This window comes from Balaenoptera musculus, chromosome 2, assembly GCF_009873245.2.
Source record: "Balaenoptera musculus isolate JJ_BM4_2016_0621 chromosome 2, mBalMus1.pri.v3, whole genome shotgun sequence".
NCBI classification, from domain to species: domain Eukaryota; kingdom Metazoa; phylum Chordata; class Mammalia; order Artiodactyla; family Balaenopteridae; genus Balaenoptera; species Balaenoptera musculus.
Window position 1 is genome coordinate 93,121,709 of NC_045786.1, and position 21,188 is coordinate 93,142,896.

The following is a 21,188-nucleotide window of genomic DNA, read 5'->3' on the forward strand; positions in this document are numbered from 1 at the left end:
ATTGAAAATCCACTAAGGTTGCATGACCAAAGCATAGTTTCTAAGCCCTTATGCCATTGAAATAGAAAAATACTTCCTCCTTTCCTTTCTTTGTAACTGTGGATAAATAGGATGACCTTGTGACACTCACACAATAGGCATAACTCATAGAAGCCCACCCAGTGTGAGAAACTGAGAGTCCAGCTCTTGCCCCAACATGAATTGGAGAAATCACAAGAGTCAACATGGCTTGTGCCTGCCTGGTTGGCAGAGTCATGCTCAAATGGCCTTCCACATGCTCTGCTTGTTGGCAAGTTCAAAAAGGCTCGGGATGAATCAGTTATTTTTCACTATAGCTTTCAGCATGGGCTGGGCAATTCCTTTGAAAAACCTAGGTCTGACTTTTTCGCATGTCAGTCTGATAAGGTGTTAGGTGAGAACTTGGAGACTTCCCTGCTCATTCAGAGTTAACATGTGCTATGAAGTGAGTCACTAGAGAAGAAAATCATCCTGAATAGTATTGTCGTTTGAAGTAGTACTTATTCACTTAATGAGGGGAAGACCTGCCTCACCCCCTTACACTCCTGTATAGCTTTGATTATCTGAAAAGCTGTTTAGCAAAATGACACTTTACAAACTTTTCTAAAATTACTTACTCTCTGTCGTTGGCTGGTCTTGGTTGCTGAGAGAGTCACTAAATGGATCATTTAGTGACAACCACCACATACTTAGGATAAATGACTCCTTTCTTTACTAGCACTATGTAGGTAGCCTTTGCAGTGACCAGAACTGATGAGTCACCAGAATGCTTTAAAAAACAAAATTCATTTGACTTGCGATCATTTCTTTTAGAGATAGCACACTGCTCTTGAAGTAGTGAAAACAGGCAAAGGTGGGCTTTTTAAAAACAGTGAAATCATGAATTGGTTTAGGCTGTGGGCTGAGCCCCTTATTTCACTGTAAGCAAACCACTAGGTCTCTAAGTTAACTTCTACTTTAGTGGTACTCAGTGTTTTGTTCACAAACCCCTGGATGTCCCAAGATTCTTCTGCGTGGTTCAGGAGGTCAAAACTCTTTTTTACAATCATATTTACATATTATTTGCCTTTTTGACTCTGTGGACATTTCTGCTGACTGTGTGAAAGCAAGGATGTGGGTAAAACTGCTGGCGCCCAAGCAGAAATCAAGACACCAAATCATGATACCAAACCATGTTAGCAGTCATTGTATTCTTAACTGCAGGCTTGCAGTAGAAAATAATTCTGTTTCACACAAACTTGTTCTAATGTAGCAGGAAGAATTATTAATTTTATTGTCCTGATCTTTGAGTACTTTTTTTTTTTTACTACCTCTGTGACAAAATGAGAAGTAACACATAAAGCACTTCTGTTGCATATTGAAGTATGGTGGTTGCCTAAAAAAGAAAGCATGTGGCGCATTTATTTGAGTTCAAGCTAAATTAGACGTTTTTAATGGAACACCATTTTTATTGAAAGAATGACAAGTTATAGCTATTCAGACTTGGGTATTTGGCAGACATTTTCTTGAAAGTAATAAAGTCAGTGTCACTTCAAGAAAAACAACTGTGGAATTTGTTGCCAGTGATAGAATCTAAGCATTCAGGTAAAATTAAATTTTTGAAAACTTATACTTGTCACCAGGAGCTTGGCAGCTTCTCAGTATTAAAAATCTTTCTTGATAAGATTAGTGGTGATGTTTTTTCCTTTTTAAAAAACTTATTTTATTGAGATATAGTCAATGTATAATATTATGTAAGTTTTAGGTGTACAACATAGTGATTCACAATTTTTAAAGGTTGTATTCCATTTATAGTTATTGTATAAATGTGATTTTTTTGATATGGTATAATAAAATGTGTCAAAATTTGGAAAACCTACCCAACTCAGTGAAAGGTTATTTTCCAAATGACCAATGCATTGTGTTACTCAATCATGCAGGAGTAAAAGTTCCATTCAAAGGGCAAAAGAGACTGATGAATTTTAGTGCTTCAGAGCACACAAGTTTCATTGATATGGTTTTATATTCCATATTGCAACTGATCTTTAAGAAACTACTACTTTTCAAGTTGATATATAGTGTCATGATTATCTGAAAAAAGGCATCAAAACACTCCTTTTTCCAACTACATATCTGCATAAGTCAGGATTTTATTCATAGGTTTCAACCAAAACAACACAACAGATTAAATGCAGATGAACTATTAAATAGATTAAATACCAGATTACACTGATATGAGAACCAGCTGTCTTCTACGAGAATTTTTCTTTTAGAAAATAGTTATTTTCACAAAATATGTTAAGTATGTTAATTAGTTTATTATTGTTATTTTAAAATATGTTAATAAATATTTTTTAAAATTTAAGTTTTAGTTTCTAGTATAGTAAATATTCACAGATGTAACCCACATAAACAAAAGTTCTTTGAAGTTCTTAATAATTTTTCAGATTGTAAAGGGTCCCAAGTCCAAAAAAGTTTGAGAGGCATGGTTTTATTTTAAAAACCAGTTAGAACTAAATTCTACCACAGCTATTATCATCAACCTAATAGGAATAACTTGTATTGAGCTGAAATCAGAGGCCCTCTATTGATTGATCATGTTATATGTAACTGATTTTTTCCAGCTGGTTATGTGACATCTGTTCATTGGAATGTGAATAATAATCACTTGGGAGACAATTATTGGAAGTAGGGAATAAAAAAACAATCTGATTGCACTTACTTAAAACAGACATCTAAGCATAGTTTAAGACATTTTTGAAATAACTTTCTTTAATTATACAATGAATAACTAGAACTTTGCTGTGGAAGTACAAATAGTTACTAATTTGATATTAAAAATTTTAAAGACAGAAGGTATGTTCTTGCTTCAACCCTCATTCTGCATTTCTGATGCTTAATTTCTCTGCTTAATCAGATTCTCTCCACATCCACAGAGAAATGCTGGTCTAAATTCCTTAGCGTGCATTCAAGGACCTTTGCAACCAAGACCCAACTCTCACCAGCTTTATTTGCTGCTTTTCTTCTCTCCCTCATCCATCTCCCGTCACTCACACACTGGCCACGTTAAACTTTCTCTGAGCACACCCTTCCCTCGCATGTCCTGTGACTTTTGATTTCCCTGTTTCCTCTCCTGGAATGCTTTTATTCCTCCTCTCCTCCATCCAACGAATTCTCACTCATTCCTGAAACATCAAGGATATATTAACCTCCAATGAGAAGCCATTTTTCAACTCATTCATTCAGTCAGTCTACTCAACAAATGGGAGATGCTAGGCAGTGGTGAACGGAATCACACATAGTCCATATTTTCATGTGACCTATATATAATCACACAAATGAAAAATGGCAATTGTGATGCCATTTTAGGAGAGATTCAGGATGCTGTGAGAGTCTGTAATGAGAGGATTTGTCCTGGTCAGGGAGGTCAGAGAAGGGCCCCCCATGAGGAAGTAGCACTGAATAATGATAGGGCTCAAAAGAGAAGAGGGGGGAAAAGTGCCAAACATGGGCAAAGGCTTTGTGGCAAGAGAGAGCATCTGGGTCATCGGGACTGGAGAGAGAGCACTGTGGCTGGAGTGGAATGAGGAAGGGAAACCAGAGCAGAGCACACGTGGATTTAGAGGGGAGGCAGATCCCAAGACAGGCAGGACCCTGTGAGCATGTTAACGAGCTTTGTCCTTAACCTAAGAGATTTATGAAGCCATTAAAAACTGGAGGGATGATCGAGTCTCATATCTGCAATTTGGAAAGGTCACTGTGGCTGCTCTGTGGGAAGAGACTAAACAGAGTCTGGGGTCCATGGAGGGGAATCAGCCATGAGGATGATATAATAGTCTAACAGCACAGTGGTGGTGGCTGGGATTAGGAAATTGCAGTTAAGCGGGTGGATTTAAGTGATGGGTAAGCAATGAAACTGAAAGGTGGTGTACTGGAAGTGTGGGTAAGGGAGAGGCAGGTATCAAGGATGACACCTGGGATTCTAAATTGTGCACCTGCTTATGTTTGGAATCTAAAATATGATACAAATGGACTTATTTACAAAACAGGAACTGACTCACAGATATAGAAGACAAACTTATGGTTACCAAAGGGGAAAGGGGGGGAGGGATAAGTTAGGACTTTGAGATTAGCAGATACAAACTACTACATAAAATAGATAAACAAGGTCCTACTCTATAGCACAGGGAGCTATATGCAATATCTTGTAATAACCTATAATGGAAAAGCATATGGAAAGTATATATATACATATATATATATCTGAATCGCTTTGCTGTACACCAGAAACACAACATTGTAACTCAACTATACTTCAATAAAAAAATAATGAGTAGTGACCGCTATGGCCCTAACTTCATAGTTCTACTACTGAACCCTCGCTTTGTATGGATGTTTGTCATTTGCTATTGTTGTTGCCGTTTTGGTTGTTGATGCTGTTGGCGTCGTCAGTGTTGCCCTTACTACAGTGGAGCGGTCCACCAATGTGAGAGCCTTGACAGGAGACCGAGCACAACCTCCCAGTACAGAAAAGAGAGTAGACCAGATGTGACTTCTGCCTAACCCTGCCATCTAAGTCTCAAACAGGGAAACTGAGCTTTGGCACTTATTTGCTTCCATACGGGACTTTGAATTTGGAGCAGGTAGCAAACAATGAATTTAGAGTTGATTGCATGATAGCAGCGTTCAGTGGTGGCCATTGGAGTGACCAGCCGGGGTGGTAGTGCTGCCTAATGTGAGTAGTGGCAGTGGTGCCAGAGCAGCGTTCTAATCAGGCTGTGCCTGTGGCATAAACTTTTCTACGGCTCCTGCTTCTCAACCTCTCTTGGTGCCTGGCCATTTTCTGAATCTGCTTCCGTGGCTTTTTGATTGAGGATAAATTGATGATAATGATGGCTAACATCTCCTGAAGGTTAAATATGAGTCAGGCAAATGCCCTGATTAGTTCCCATGGATTCAGCATTTTAATCCTTACAAGTGGTACCTACTAATGTAGCCCTCGTTTGACAAATGAGAGTCTAAAACATAGAGTGGTTAAGTAACTGTTATGCAGGTCCTCCAGCTAGTAACGGATAAAGACAGAATGGAGACCTTAGAGCCTGGCTCCCAGACAGAGCCAGCTGTCTCATTAAAGATGGATTCAGCAGCTTGTAACCAAGAACCTTGACTGGTACATTTGGTTCTGTGGTCTCTTTCCCCCTGGGAGCTCCAAACACGTTAAGGACAAAGATTGAGTGCTGCCCTCAGTGCCTGGCACAGTACAAATGCAGTAGATGTTCAGAGCATGCAGGCTGGTTGCAGGAATGGTTCTCCCAAGGTTCATCCTCCTCCTTTCCCTGCAAGCATGCATATTACTTCTACTTGCCTCTGCTCAGCTGTTGCATGGGATGGGGTCCCCAGCACCACACTCTGCGAAATGCTTTCTCTATTCCATGGCACTCTTAACCCAGGGGTGCATGTGCCAAAGCAGGAATGAAAGGTCCTATTATATACCATGCAAGCAAGGGATCTGTGTTGAGGTTTTCGTTGGGACAGGGCAATGCTGAAAGGCAGCTGCCAACACAACAGGACAGAGTGAAACTGTGTAGTTTCAATTCCCCGAGGATGGGAACTTGTTTGTTCAGAGCAGCTGAAACAGCTAAGAAACCATGCAGTGTCCGCATTCCAGAAGAAAGCTCTGTGCACACAGAGCCAGCGGAGAGGTAGCCCTTGAAGGTGATATGGGCCAAGCCAATTCTGCCATTGCCTGGGGACTTCCTGTTGCACAGGAAGCCTTTTAGTGCCAGCTCGGCTGAGTTTGGGATGAAGTCTCTTCAAGGCTTCAGAAGCTCCTGAGGATTGAAAGGCTGGGAAGCAGGGGTCTGGGGTTACTCTGTGACCTCTAGCTTACAAAAGTGGGACGTCCTACAGCACTGAAGTTTCATCATCAGAGAGTCAGTGTGTAGCTGCCAAGTTTCCCTGACATCCTTGAGTAACTTGTGACCTACAAGCCATTCAAACTGTCTGAAGAGTCACATTTTTCCTGGCCTAAAATCTCTGTGCAGTCCACGGGGTCCCCTGACTTTAGTGCAGAGACTCAAGGCGGTGCTGAGCTGTCCTGCAGGTTTCCTTTTTTTTTTTTTTTCATAAAGATGCAGAGGAAGAGTGTTTTTCTTCTATAAGGTTCTAGGGAAGGTCTCAAAGCCAAAAATCCCTTAAAGTACTCTTTTCATATCAGAACATTTTAAACCCCACATTTGTTTATTTATTTATTTTTGGCTGTGTTGGGTCTTCATTTCTGTACGAGGGCTTTCTGTAGTTGCGGCAAGCGGGGGCCACTCTTCATCGCGGTGCGCGGGCCTCACTATGGCGGCCTCTCTTGTTGCGGAGCACAGGCTCCAGACGCGCAGGCTCAGTAGTTGTGGCTCACGGGCCCAGTTGCTCTGCCGCATGTGGGATCTTCCCAGACCAGGGCTCGAACCCATGTCCCCTGCATTGGCAGGCGGATTCTCAACCACTGCGCCACCAGGGAAGCCCCTGCAGGTTTCCTTTTGTTTGTAAGACTAAGGATGGTGTCTGAGAGGGGCCAGACACATCTGTGGTTGCAGCTTTTTATTCTCTTTCACCGCCCCCCTCACTACTGTTCCTGCAGGAGGCACAGGCCTTACATTTTAGTGTGTATGGTGCTCTCTGCTGGCAGCTGCAGTCTTTTTTGCTCCTTGGAACAGGATGCCTCTGTAATCCTGTTCAGGTCTCTCACCCTGATTCCATGTCCCACAGAAAACAGCTCAGAGGAGATTTGGTCCACAGCCAGTGTCTAGACACTCCCACTCTCTGAAGCACTTCTCCTGCCTGTTTACGAGTCAATTACCCTGTAAATTCAATCATGCTGGAAACTAACCCCTCATGTGCTCCTTCTCCCAGTAGCTTACTCCCTGGAGTGGTAATTCTCTCTCACCTGGGCCATAGCTGCAGCTCCTCTTTTACAGGAAGGCAAGTCAGTCTTATGATTCTCTGTTTTGTTGTTGTTTGTTTTATTTCAGTTTGTTTTTCCAAATGGTAGAGCCAGGTGCGGGGGTACCAGCCAGCCAGCAGGGGAAGTGCCAAGGATTGCCTTGATGGAAAGGGGAGAGGGCAGGGCTTGGCGCTTCTCCCCTGTAACTTTCATCAGCAAACGGTCCCACCCTAAGTAGATATTAGATCTAGGTGAAAACAGGGGGGTTACTGTGCAAGTATGCTCTAAGACCTCGCCCCTGGCCCCACCTTCCCTACCACCCAACCTCTTGATGCAGAAACTCATGGTGCTGCCACCGCCACTGACATCAGAGCGCGTTTCAGAAAGTGAGAATCTGTACCATCACTCATTTTCCACGAACTGACTTTGCTAACGCCTGTCAACCCCATGTTGCCCCCAGAATGGCTATTCTTCCTTAATTTCTACCCCCAAAATGAGAAATGATAGAACAGTATCAGGAAGCCATAGATAACTTTCTGTGAGCAAAGAAGTGATATATTGGAAAGGCTGAGAATGGGTTACTCCAAAAGAAAATGTATTCATGGACTTATCTTTTAATTAAAGTTTTGAGACTGTGATGTGAGAAAAGCAAGGTACAGGATACTATTAAAAAAAAAAAAGAGGGAGAGAAAGTGTATATGTGGGTGCATATATGTGTATATCTTGTGTATGAATAAAATATCTGGAAGGATACACAAAACTAATAAAAATAATAATAGCAAACACTTATTGGTACCTACTTGGTGACCAGAACTATTCTAAACATGTTACAGAAATTAATTCATTTAATCCTCATAAAAAGTCTATGAAGGAGCTATCAATATTATGCCCATTTTTCATACAAGAAGTGAGGCACAGAAAGATTAAGTAGTTTGCCCAAAGTTACTTGTCTAGAGAGGGCAGAGCCACAATAGACTGAAGCTGTCTGTTGGCTGCCTCTGGTTGGCTCAAGGACAATGAGGAGGGAGACGTTCAGGTTTATGCTTCTCTGTACCTTTTGGTTTTTATAAATATATAAATGTAATATCTATTAAATGCATAAAAGACTAAAATTAATTTAATAATAAAATGATTTTAAAAATATAAAATTAAGAACTAATTAATTTAAAAAACTACCCTAACTTAGAGAGTCAGTAATAGCATGGTAGTTAATTGCACAGACTCTGGGCCAGACCACCTGAGTTCAAATTCTGCTTCTGTCACCAAACTTGGACAAATTTGTATCCACTCGGTGTCTCTGAGGGTTATATTTTGAAGATTAAATAAATTAGTATGTGTAAAGTTCCTAGAAAAGTGGTTGACACATACTAAGTGCTATATATTAGCTATCATCATCTAAAATTAAAGACCTAAACTCATTCAACTGTCAATGAACATTGACCATTTACTATATACTAGGCACTGTTTTAGGCTCTGGAGATACAGCAGTGAACAAAACAACAAAAATCCTTGCTTTCATGGAGCTCTTAAATCTTCAGAGACCTAGAGAGAGTATTATTTGGATAAAAAAAAAAGAGGTCTAATAAAGTAGGAGAATAGTGTATGAAAAAGGACATAGGATAAATACTATGCATTCAAATCAGTAGAGTCCCGTGACACATTAAATCTTAGCCAACAAATGAGATTCATTATTCTTAGAATTTATATAAATCCAAAAGTAACTATAATTTCATATAATATTTATTTATTTATAACATCTACCTTATCTACTTCCTAAGGGAATTTAAAGTAGAATATAACCAGAAAATCCATTTTTAGAAAGCGAAAGATAACGCATATTTTCTACTTAGGAACTAGAGAAGATTCTAAAAACATTCTGGTAGTTACTGAAATGGCCTTGTGAAAACTAATCTTTTCAGACTAATTCCATTTCTTTCTTTCTGTGTTACTCAATGATCAAGAAAAAATTTTAATTTTACTCTAACTCAAAATTATGTCAAGAGATTTTTCAATGACCTGGCAGAACAAATAGAGACACACATTGATTAATTTCATAGCCGGTGTTCTACTGGGCATGGTTTTTAAGCCTTGGAAAATGGGAATAAACTTCAAAGGGAAATTGAAAACATCGGGTACTAAAGGAAGGGGCTGTGGAAGACAATATCCCTCATCCCTCGGTGGAGGAATCAGATGTCCTGGGCACAGGATGGCTTCTTGCTGCCTTGGGTGGTGCAGCTGTCTCCCAGCCCCCAAAGCCTTCCTCAGGCTCCTTTGTCTCAGATAATCTGCTTCATTGAATACCCAACAGGAACCGTTGTTAAGTAGTTAGTACTTTGTTAGCTCTTACTTACACTTATGTGGCATCTTTTCCAGCAGGAGTAGGTGATTTTACCCATAGTGTATGAAAAACATCACTAACTAAAGCTCTTTTCCCTGCTGCACTTGGCCTGGCTGAGCTTATCTGCGTAGCAAGTTCAAGGTAGAACATAATGAAGATGTATATGCTGGGCGCATGCTAATTTTGATTCTGCTTTAAGAATAGTTCTGAACATTTATTGCTTCAGTTATTGTTACCGAAAGATAAGGTGAATCTAAGTTACCTATGTAATAGACCGTATTCTCTCCATGTAAGCTCCATGAAGGCAAGAATTTTTGTCTCTTCATTGTTATATCTCCAGTATTTACAGCAGTGTTAGTACACAGTAGGGGCTTAATAAATACTCATTGAATGAATGAATTGATGAATGAATAAAATAATGCTAGAACCCACAGGGTAAAGGATGTTAAACTCATTTAAGAGTTGAAGATACTGAGACCTAAAGAGGTTTTTTGACCTACCCACAGACCGCAGAACTAAAATGCATCCCCTGGTCTGTGTGACTCTGAATCCTACCCTTTTCTCTAATGCCAGATAGAATTATACCAATAACCTCTGACTTAACCTCCAGTCTAGAGGACTAGAAAGCCTGAATGGGCTGTGATGCTGCACTTGGGTTCAGTTTGGTTGTGCTGTTTCTTCACAGGATTGAGAATTTTTTATCCCTTGGTTCTGCAGTGCCTAGGGGTAGCTCTTCTTTTCCCCTGTGTGTGCTCCTCACCTCCAAGCAGAGAAAATACAGGTGTCATGGAAGAGGGACAGTACTTGTGGACCAAAGCAACAGAACAGGTGCTTCTAGGAGTCCTTGAACTATATCAGCACTGCTAATGAAACATGCAGGAAAAAGGAGAATGCAAACTTCATGAAGGCAAGGATTTCTGTCTACTTTGATCACTGATGAATTCAAGCTCCTAGAATATCATCTGGCACTCCATGACTATTTGTTGAAAGGATGAGTGAATAAATGAATGGAGAGAGTGGATGAGAAAGAGGAAAAAAAGGGAGGAAAGAAGGTGGGGAGAGTGCAAGAGAAAGGAAAAAATGGCTGTGTGCAAGAAGAAGGGTGTCAATTGTGGGGGGTGGTGAACCTTTCTTTTTCTTCTGTTTCCTGGAGGACGTGTATTACTGGCACAAAAGAAAAAAATTGAACGTAAAGACTAAGGACAGGTTTTGACTTGAAATTATTCCCTTTGGTTCTAACTCATTTCCATAGCTGAAACAGCCAATTTGAATATTCACTCCCCCTCTATGTGTCATTTTCCACAAATTGGCATGATTTGTCATGTATTGGTGAACATCAGAGAAAGGGTCATAGAAATAACTAATGGGAAGGAATAGGGAATAAGAAATCCCTTTATGTTGCTCTGATGGATGATTTTGAAGCACCCACACTGATTTGGGTATATTAGTCATTAATAGCATGACCAGTAGGAGTGTTGCTCAATTTGTACATAATATTTGCCTAAGTCCTCTTGGTTGTGTTGCTTCTGTTTCCACAGAGATTCTGTCTTACAAGCCCAGTAGACCCAGGGGAACCTCAAATGTAAAGTGCCTAGGCCAGAGGGTAGGAATTCATGGGTCACAGCCAACAGTCATTACCTTTGGATAGAAGTCATTGACATGCTTTAGCTTCTACTTGGCCAAGATCCTATCACACAGCAGTGAGTTGCTTTTTCCAGCTGTGATAACCAGAACAGTTTTTCCATGCTACCAAGTTAAGGTGCAGAGATCTTAAGAAAAACACGTCAGGTAACATGACCAGGAGGTAACCTCTGAGCCAGCAGGGGAGATGCTCTGGGCTCTGGTCCCAACTCTGATCCGGACTCCATGTGATTCCAACAAAGGCTTTTACCTCTTTACTGGAAATAAGTGTGTTTGTTGGAAAAGAGGAAGGACACATGAAGAACATGCAAAAGACTTATAAATTATTTACTCAATAATAAAGACTGCAATTCAATTGGAACCAGAGACTGAGTTCATGTCTTTTAATTTGATGTCCATAATTATTTGTTCAGAAGACCACAGGTGATGGGACATCCCTGGTGGCGCAGTGGTTAAGAATCCGCCTGCCAATGCAGGGGACATGGGTTCGATCCCTGTTCTGGGAAGATCCCACATGCCACAGAGCAACTAAGTCCGTGCGCCACAACTATTGAGCCTGCGCTCTAGAGCCCGCAAGCCACAACTGCTGAGCCCACATGCCACGACTATTGAAGCCTGCATGCCTAGAGCTCATGCTCTGCAACAAGAGAAGCCACCGCAATAAGAAGCCCGCGCACAACGAAGAGTAGCCCTCACTTGCCGCAACTAGAGAAAGCCTGCGTGCAGCAATGAGACCCAAAACAGCCAAATAAATAAATAGATAGATAAATAGATAGATAGATAGATAGATAAATTTATTAAAAAACAAAAAAGAAGACCACAGCTGATTTGCTGAAAAGAGTCATGCTTGCTGACAACTGCTTTGCTCAGAAAAATGCCCTGTGCTCCCATTTCAAATATTGCATCAGTAAAAAAGAAAGAAAACATTTCATTGAAAATTCCCTTGTGTTTTCTACTATGATTAATTTTCTTCACAAAGAACGGGGTGTCACCAAAATTTCAAAAATATTTTCCAAGTGTTTTTCATAATGCAAAGGCTAATTTTTCTGCAGCTTTTATCGTGAATAACCCAAGCTAACTTCCAAATGCATATTTATGTAGTTTTGGGAGTATCTTCCTCTGCTTTTCATTACATTTTTCCAATTTTTGCCAAACTGATTTTGAAATTAGAGAGGAAAATCCAGCTACTTCAAAATCAGTTAATGTCTGGCAATATGAATCATGTAGGCAGGATCTGCAGTAGTTTAGGTTATAGATTGTCTTTTCATGGTGTGTTAACCATGTGTAAGCTGGGTACTTGTATCCAGAACAAACATTTTAAGAAGGAAATAATGTGATTAATCTACCTTTTAAGTTTTTGAGAATTATTACTCTATCCTATTTTTCTTTTCCTCATTCCCTTCTCACCACCTGGAAGTGATTGATAATATTGTCTACTATCTGTTTTCAAGATCTTGAAATTGTAAAATTACAACTTTGTGCTTTTCTGTTTGAGCATAAATACTTCAGTAATTGATGGCATTTTGGTAGTTGTGAAAAATAACAGTCCTGTAACTAGTCTTGTCTTATTATAGTCTATCTGAGGGAATATAGTTAGAGAGTTTTGGATAATCCACAATATTTAAATTTAAATATTTAGTTATTTAATTTATATAATTATATATTATTTATATTAATATTAAATTTAACTATTTAAATGCCTTCTCCCCAATTTATACCCAATTTATGACTTCTTCCTAATCTATAATGATCAAGAGGAAAGTTGGACTCAGCCCCATGTATGTAGACATACAAAACAATTTGTAATATGTCTATATTGTGATCAGAGATTTGACTTATTTAATTTTGACCAAAATGACTTGGAAGTTATAAAAGTAGAAAGAGAAAAGTGACATCATTTCACCTCAGCTCATTGGTATCTGTGCATGTATGAATTAGGAGTGCGTTTTTGTTTTGTTTTGTCTTGCTTTGCCTTTTCTATATGCTGAATAATTGAGCAAGAAAGAGATTAAACCCTAGCTCTGAGTGTATCTAAGTCTCAAGTCATTCCAAATAAAATAAATTTTATTCAGTTATTTTCTTGAAATTCTTATGACAAAGCAAGTGGCCCCTGACAGTCCTGTTGATGATGGGAAGACAGCAAGGGAAAGAGAAGAAAACAGATGTTACAAAAGAAATTTCAAGGTCACTCAGGGAAGCTTACCTTTCCCATGTCTCACTCTCTCATTATATTTCTCAAATGGCACCTAAAATAACCAGATGATGAGCTAGGCTCAGGAATGAGCCCACTGAGTTCTCACCAAAGAAGACTTCCTAGGTCATGGACCCTGATGGGGACATTTCAAAGACTAAATCCCATCAGACTAAAGGCTGCATCTTCCTATCAGCTCTGACTTTGCTACTCACATCATGGTCACTACCACCTTCTTGGAGAAAATATTTTATTAATTTTCAATTTGTAATTTGTTTTATTTTTTTTTTGATTACTAAAAGAACATACCTAAAGTAAAAAAGAAATGATCAAGGATATGAACATATAATTAATAAATGTAAAAATACAAGGGGCTACAGAATTTTTGAAAAGCCACTCATGTCTGGTTTTAAAATGACAGGTTAATATTGGACATTTCCCCATCTCTCAGAAATCACCCAGAAGCCACAGGGGAACAAATACCTGACATGCTAACATCTTTGATTAAACTAATAGACTTTTTTTTTTAAATTGAACTGTAGTTGATTTACAGCGTTGTGTTAGTTTCAGGTGTACAGCAAAGTGATTCAGTTTTATTTATATATGTATATATGTATGTATGTATATATATGTATGTATATACATACATATATATGTATGTGTATATATATGTATATATAAGAATATATATATTCTTTTTCAGATTCTTTTCCCTTATAGATTATTACAAGATATTGAGTACAATTCCCTGTGCCATACAGTAGGTCCTTGTTGTTTATCTATTTTATACATAGTAGCATATATATGTTAATCCCCAAATCCTAATTTATCCCTCCCTCACCCCATTTCCCTTTTGGTAACCGTAAGTTTGTTTTCTGTGTCTGTGAGTCTATTTCTGTTTTGTAAATAAGTTCATTTGTATCATTTTTTTAAATTAGAATCCACATATGAGTGATATCATATGATATTTGTCTTTGTCTGGCTTACTTTACTTAGTATGGTAATCTCTATGTCCATCCATGTTGCTGTAAATGGCATAATTTCATTCCTTTTTATGACTGAGTAATATTCCATTGTATATATATACCACATCTTCTCTATCCATTGAAGGGATGGATAGGAACACAATGATAGTAGGAGACTTAAATACTTCACTTTCAATAATGGATGGAACAACAGATAGTAGGTCAATAAGGAAATTGAACAACACTATAGACCACTGGACCTAACAGACATACACAAAACCCTCCACCCAACAACAGCAGACTGCACATTCTTCTCACGTACACATGGAATATTCTATGAAGCCATGAAAAAACATGGAAGAAACTTAGATTCATATTTCTAAGTGAAAGAAGCCAATCTGAAAAGGCTACATACTGTATTATTTCAACTATATGGCATCTTGGAAAAGGCAAAACAATGGACACAATAAAAAAATCAGTGGTTGCTAGGGGTTGGGGGGAAAGACGAATAGATGGAGCACAAAAAAACTTTTAGGGCAGTGAAACTGTTCTGTGTGATATTATAAAGGTGGATGTGTATCATTATATATTTGTCAAAATCCATAGAATGCACAGTACCAAGAGTGAACCCTAATGTGAACTGTGGACTTTGGATGGTGATGTGTCAATGTAGGTTCATTGATTGTAACAAGCTTACCACTTTGGTGTGCAGCATTGGTAGTGGGGGAGGCTGTCTGGGGTAGGGGAGGGGGCAGAGATATGGTACGTGGGAACTCTCGGCACTTTCTGCTCAATTTTGCCGCAAATCTAAAACAACTCTAAAAATTAAAGTAAATTAAAAATGATATATTTCTCTATAATAACACGCAAATATATCCAAAGTAGGATGTACTTGTGTATACACACATAAACAGTCTGGAAAGATAAACTCTAAACTTTTCCTGCTGTTAAAGTGGGGACATCTGGAGAATGAGTAGGGAGAGTACTTCCATCGTTTACTTCATACATTTTTATAATTCTTGATGTTTCTATAGTATTTCTATATCACTTTTGCAATTATAAATGTAAGTCTGGAAAAAATTGAGTAACCAGTGTTCAATGTAAACCACTGGTAAGTATAACACAGTATAAATAAAAATAAATACAATTCATCATTATTCCACTCTTCCATCCTGAAATAACCACTTTAAATACTCTGGCATATTTCTTCCCAGTGTTTTGTCTACTATGTCTCTCTGTGTGTATTTATGTGTATATGTGTACATGGAGGACATAATGTATATGCAATTTTGTATCAGTCTTTTTTGCACTTCATAGAATATTATAACTTAAATCCTCAACACGTTCAGTAGTCTGTAAAAAACATTTTTAATAACAATGCACTATTTTATTCCTATTGATATGTTTTTATTTACTTAATCATTCCCTTATACTTGGGAATTTATGGTGTTTTGTTTGTTTGCTATCATATCTAATTCTTAGTAGAGGAATCCTGGGACAAAGAATTGAGCATTTGTAAGGCTCTTGGTTTATTTTGCCAAATTGCCTCCCTTCAAAGTACCAATTTATGCTCTCATGAGCATTACATGAGAATGCCCATCTCAACATACCCCTTAACAAAATCTTGAACATTTCTGTGGAGTTCGTCACATATGGAAGTCATGGCTGCAAATATTTAGAAAAATGGAGGAGAAAAGAGAGGGTAGCTTCTTTTCCTGTGAAGGATCTCATGGCTTCAGCCCTATTAGCATCAAAATTGATTCCACCCTTGCTCACAGATCCTCATGATTTCCTTAAAATATCAACTCCCATGTTCCTTATAATCATCGCATTATCTTGATGATATGTCTTAAATCAGAGGACACTCAAGACCCAGATATGTCATGCTAGGGTTTTGAGGTTTTGTCTTTGGATTTCTTGGAACATTTTTCTTGCCTGTCACCAAGTTTTATTTGGTATTAAGCGTTAATGCTAATAATATTCCTGGTCGCATTTACTTTCGCATAAATAATAAAATTTAAAAGGTTGTCAAATGCAATCATCTCACTCCCAATTGAGTGCCTGTAAATGAAGAAAAGTAACAATAACTATGACATAAAATCAGTGGGACAAGAGATGGTCCATGTCGAAACACTGGGCATAGCAAGGTAGCTTTTAGGGTTAGAGTTATATGTCTCACTTCCTGAGATAGCTTCACAGTGACGAGAAGACCAGGGAAGCATCTGCTATAGAGAAATAAAGGAGTCTTTTGAGATCAGCCCATAAAAATCAGACTGCATTATTTAGAGAGTCCAGAAGAGTTTCATGTTAGATAAAATTCCTTGTTTGGCCCCAAAGACTTGGAATCCATAAACCATTGAAATTCTCACCCTCTAAATGTGGACATGAAAATACCACTGGGCATCTGCCCGCTCATCTCCATGGAGATGTTATGATTTACATCTGGTTACAGGCAAGCAGGGCTTTTGCATCAAGAGCTTGACCACAGTTTCACCCTTCTCCTAATCTCAATCATATTTCATGGCTGAACTCCAGGAGCTTATTAATTTTGTTTTTTATTTTTCTTTTTCATCTCCCTTTTCAAATATAGGCTTTTGCATGCAAAAGAACTGATGTGATCATTCAAATCTGCATCATTTTTAAAATCTTTTAATTGTGCATGTGAATTTGTGGTGTGTGTGTCAGGGGGAGTGTGGTTGTACTGTTTGCAGCAAAATGAAGGATGTGTTGGTAACACCAAATGCCTAGATTACTTTGGTCTTCACTTACGAAGAGATTCTTCATTATGCTTATTTTGCATGAACAGAAAATGTTGTCTGTCCTCTGCCAGTTCATAATGTGTTGCAGGCAAATACTAGAATCCATTTCTTTTTTGTTTGCTTGTTTCAACCCAAAGGCCCTATACTAAATGTTTCCTTTTGCTTGTTGAAAACTGTCATAAAAAATGTTCACTTACTCTCTCATTAGAGAGAGTTCACTTTGGTTAACAATGTTGTAGGCACTGCTAGGTTGGGGAGTAAAAAGGGTGGCAAATAGAATTTAAAAGAAGGCTATGTTTATAGGTGGTTTCTTTGTGAGTCGGTTTCTAGGTAAATAGGAAGGTAGATGCCATCCACAGAGACCATGTAGACTCAGTGGATGAATAGTGGTTTTGCAGAACGCTTCTGTCTCCCCATCATTATGCAAACACTCTGGGTGAACAGCATTATTTGACACAGGCTGCTGGAAGGGCCAGTGCATGCATGGGTCCCTGTCCTCTTGGCTTCCTATAGAAAAGAGATGCTTGGACTGGAGCACAGTTGGACACACTGAGGATCTGGGCTTCAGCCTCTGAGAACCTGAGCTTAGGTGCCAGCTGTTTAAAGGGGAGTTCTGGGAAATGCCAGCTGCCACCATCTAGAGATCTTGGGACCCTCAGATCTGGGAGAAGTTGAGTTTGGGCATATAGCCTCCCACTTGCTGGCTGGTGAGTCTCGGGTACCAGCTAGCTGTTGTCAGTTAACTGAGAGATAACCCTGGGGTCATGAGAGAATCTTGTCTGTCTGCATACCCATCTCTGAATTGAAATCTTGTTGCTATCTTCTTGATGAACCTATGAGTTGGTATAATAACATACAACAGATAAATGTGATTGCTTTTTTAAAAATTAGGCTCAGCTATGATTAAAGTAGAAGTCTGTGCCATGGCGTGTTGGTAAATGTTTAACAACTGGCTGGGGGTGGGGGGTATAAACAGAAAAGTTGTGATTTATGGATTTTGCCAATGTCCTTGTCTAAAAACTCTGATTATGGCCAATTTCAAGCTGCTAAGTAGGATCACTGAATATAAAATTGGGAAGAGACACACATAATCAGCTCCTGCAAGGTGGTGCTAGCCAGTACCCCATTGATGCCATGCATTAGCTGGGTCATTTTTTAGTGTCAGATATCATCAGCTTCAGCTAGTTATATCTTTATTCACTATGATCAACAAGCCAGGGCAATGTGTTTCCATTTGAATTTTGATGACTTATTTTTGGTACCCAGCTGTGGGACAATATTTTATAGTTTAGCCTTTTAAAGATTCTACTTTTATAAACATTGAGAGAGGAACAAAATAATTTCACTGAGAAGAAATGATTCTGTTCTGCCAACTATGATAAATATCTTTACATGTGTTAGAATAGAATCATCCTATTTTAGTTGCACTAGGATCTTCATTTAAAAAGGAACGTGTAGGCTGAAACTTTCAGCTCTTATTTAACTACAGCATGTCTTTGAGTATTTTTCAGGCCACCTCTCTTTTCACTGAAAATCAGGTGAACTCTACCTAGGAGATAGAGTATAAAATTATGAAGGAGTGGATGTTAATCTAGTGTGTAATTTGAGACTGGCGCTTCTGAGGTCTCTACAAATCTCCCCTAATCATAAAATCCCCAGAGAGGAAGATTACATAATTTATCTTGTTCAGTTAGATTTAGCAGCTGTTGGCCTATTGGGTAGCAAGAGACCTTCAGGGAGAGAAGTTGAGCCAGGAAGGCTTCAGCTATGGCCTAATAACCCCAATGCTGGGCCTCAGGTGCTGGCTGACCTCTGGGAAAGAGAGTTTGCCATTTCTTTTAGCATCTGCTCCAGTGTCAACTCACACTGACCAGTCTTTTTAGGGGTGTCTCTACTTGGGTGGCCTTGTCCTAATTTTTTTCTTATTTAGGGAATTTTCCTTTTCCCCTCCATTTCCTAACAGGGAAACCTTCCTTTATCCTTGCTCAAACTTCACTGACTTTTTGGAGACAGCTTAACCAACCTCCCTTATCGGTTCTCATTGAAATAGCCTCTCTCTGGATGGTGACTTATTTGCACGTAGAGCTGATGAATGGCTGTTTGATATTTATATGTTGTAAGTATTCAGCCCTTAAGTGAGATTTTTGAGGGACGTAAGTGAGTCTGATTCCTTGGCCTGTGACCCGTGTAGGCTAGACCGAGGCATCACTAGGGCTTGCAAGGAATCAACCTGTACCCTAAAGAGAAGGTGGATCAGAGTGAATGACCCTCTACTTTAGCGAGTACCAGGAACTCATAAGATCTCTGCAAAGAGGAGGATCCTTTCCTAACTTTGAATTCAGAGTGAGAGCTAATGGTCTGGAAAGGCAGGGAGGATGCAAGGAATGAATTGCTGAGGTTTTGGTGGTATACCAGCTGCCAATATTTTCATGTTAACTTTTGCTCTGAGTTTTTCATCTGATGACTTCCAGGCCTGACCCCTGCCTTCTCAGCTGTGCTGAGCTGAGATTGCTCACTGCCTTTGCCTTTATTTGCAGTATGTCAAGATCTTGTGCTCTAGTCTCAAGGTCCCTGGAGTCCTCTGAGCTGACTGCAGAACTATAAAAAGTAAATGAAAGACAAAATTATAGGGAAATGCATCCTTAGACATGCCTCTTGCCCCACCCCAAGAAGGACTTACTTCACCTCTAGTCAGTGATCACATGTGAGAAAGAGAAAGAGGCAATGGTAAAAACTCCCAAATCCCTCCCAGTGCTGACAAGGGTCTTGCAGTACTTTCCCTGCTGATGTTGTCTCTACTTAAGAGTTTAGGAGAAATTCATGGTGGCAAAATGACCTTGCAAAATCAAACATTATGTCCAATCTGAGGGATGACTGAGTGAGCTCTGGGAATGAGGTATCCATGTTCTAAACCCGTGAGAAAGTCAGTCAGTTGTGGTTTTGTTGAACACTTTGGTTTATTTCTCCCAAAGGAGCAAGAAAAACCCATCCCAGTGATCTTTACCCTCAAGCAGTTTCATTGCTTTTTATTCATTAAACAGTTGAAGGCCACACACTTAAGTTCCTGGCCTCACTGAACTCAAATGGTCCAGCCATGGGACATATTTATCCAATGTGGAACAGTGGACATCTTGACAAGCCTTTCCAAGCTACAGTGGCAGGGAAACAACCAGAATTCAGACAATCTTGATAATCCAGGACCCCAGACAACCCTAGACAAAGTTCATTTTCTGTGGCAGTTATGCTGTTTCTCTCTCCCATCTGCGTCTCTCCAGAATCTTCCTTTTCTCATTTTACTTAGAGTTTACATGTGATAATTCTCAAAACCATATAAATTGAGATATAGATCATTTTTCTAGACAAGGTTATTCACACAAGGTTTCAGGAGCAGTGTGAAGTTAAATATTAACTCTTTGCTGTGTATTAACATAAAAATGGAAGGGTGCCTTACTCATGTAAGAACTGCTACTTTTTTTGACAAACATCAGCAACATGTGCTACCCTAGACTTCAAAGAAGGCCTGAGTTTTATTTTCAGAGATGCTGCCCTGAATCCTTTTGGGAACAAAGGAGGGTATAAGTAAGTAAAATATTTCCAAGAATCATTAGTCTATCTCAGGAAAAGGGTGTGGTATGTCTGCATAATTTCTTTCCTAATTCTACCCATTCTAGGTAGAACTTTTTGGTTGGAGTTACTTACAGAAATGCAGTCGCTTTGTCCACATGGACATTTACTTGGTGCGTGAATCCGGGTATGTGATGGAATGGGGTAGAGTGAAGTAAAACCATCTCAAGCGAGAGCCAGAGAAAAGTAAAGGAAGGAAGGGGTGACTTGGATAAGAAACGGGAGAGGGTGGGTGTTGTCTGTGGAGGTTGACTGTCAGGAAGAAAATGGTTGGAAATCAGGGAGAGCACTTTCCCCCTGGAGGATGAGTGACTATGAGAAAGTGGTACAGGCCTGAGATGAGACTCAGCCAGGGGCACCATTTGAAGTTTGACAAGCCTAGACTCTGAGCAGCATGTGGTGTGGCTGTACCTTATATAGGGGGCCTCTGCTTCGTGCCCTCTAGGAAAGGGGTTCTTGTTTGAGAAACAGCTCACAGCATGCATGAAGCTCTGAGAACTCATAGAGGAGACTCGCTAAATAGGATAAACAGAAAGACCAGTCCCAAGGGCAATCCACAGGAGGAAATCTTGCTTTTTCCTTGTTTGGTAGCAATAGAACTAACCAGAAGCTAAAAGACCAAGTTCCAATATCTGCCTCTAGAGACTAAGTCTAGACTTTTTTTTTTCCCCCCAGAAACCATAGGTGAGAACCACACATTCTATCTAATGTGGCTGTTCTTTCTAACTGAGGCCAGCTA